Raw genomic sequence first — 1,456 nt, 5'->3', positions numbered from 1 at the left:
TGCAGTCAGAACAAACTTGTTTGTCCCTGTACCTGTATGCAACGACCAGTGCTAAGTGTGTGGGGGTGTGTGCATGTATGCATCTCTAAATAAATCCTGTTCAGTGGCACTTCAGAGCAAGACTCTGCAGCCAGCAGCAGGGAAAATCCATAGTCCTGGATAATGGCAGAAGATTGGAAAGTCATCCTGTGTTTGCTAGATTGCTCAGATCTTTGGAAGGAGAAAAATGGTTTCTCTTTTGGTAATCTCCTAGATTATTATCTCTGAAAAATCAAACCATTTTCTTTGATCTTCCATTTATACTTTTTGTGAGTTACTTCCTTCATTTCTACCATGAAAATCTTCATTTCATGTTGTGTGCCTGGCATCACTGATCCAAATCCTCTCTGGGAGAGGCTGGAAGAAAATAACCTAGATTAGATGAAAAGTGCTCATGTTGAATGATTGTCTTGATCTTGCTTGTAAAGGTGTTAAGATGCTGAATTCCTCTATCTGATATGGTTGTTGAATTTCTCCGTCTGACTTCAAGTCTAGTTTTTAGTATTTGAAGTCAAGATAATGCCCAGAGGTAGCACTTTATTTTTCTTTTCTTTTTTCTTTTTTGATGGATCTGTGAGTGAGCTTTATTAGTTGTCCATTGAGAAGGTGTAGAAAAGACAATAATACTGTGATCTTTTCTTACCTGGCATTCCAGCACACCTCAGCTGGAGAGGACTTACCATTAGGGGTGGTCGATCTGCCTAGATTGAGGAGTGGATCAGGGCACACTGTTATTTAATATAAGCTCTTCTTTTGCGAATCAGTCATCTCTGAACTCATCAAAAGCCATTCTTCTGATTGTGGCCTTTTGGTGAGGCCATTCTGAGTTATGTTTAGAATTATTATCTAGTGGAATATGAATCTGTAATCTGTCTTTGACTCTCCGAGTCCAGGGTAAGTAGAACAACCTTGGTGTCTGGGGCTAGATTATTCTCTGATATAAATGGTTCAGTTCACTTGTGGAAAATATGTGGTCTAAATCAATGGAGCTTTTGCCATTTCTATACAAACATTTTTCACCCTTCTTGAGGAAGCAGCTCTTTGATTTCATATAGATTATCATTTAAACCTATGATTATTAGTCATGTGTAAATCTAGTCATTCCAAATGCAAAATAGCATTTTGAGAAAGTAAACTATGAAGCAGAATTTGAGATAGTGGTTTTATTTTTTTTCTGTAACTATCTTCTACTTCACCTGAAGAAGTTCACTGTCAGTAACTATCAAGTGGAAAAAAAAAAAGGAAAAACTACCAGGATTTATTAGGTTCTCAAACTCCCCTCAGTGCATATACATTTAGTATCTTTCATTAACATTAATGAGAACTATGCAGGTATCATGGGGAGAACAGGCCCTGGTGTTTTATTTCTTTTCCTCCTGTTCAGTATTAAATCTTGTCCTGCAGTCAGTTCTATAGG

Source organism: Buceros rhinoceros, unplaced genomic scaffold (genome assembly GCF_000710305.1).
Source record: "Buceros rhinoceros silvestris isolate BGI_N320 unplaced genomic scaffold, ASM71030v1 scaffold13167, whole genome shotgun sequence".
Taxonomy (NCBI): domain Eukaryota; kingdom Metazoa; phylum Chordata; class Aves; order Bucerotiformes; family Bucerotidae; genus Buceros; species Buceros rhinoceros.
The sequence above is the reverse complement of the archived record's forward strand: the minus strand, read 5'-3'. Positions refer to the sequence as shown.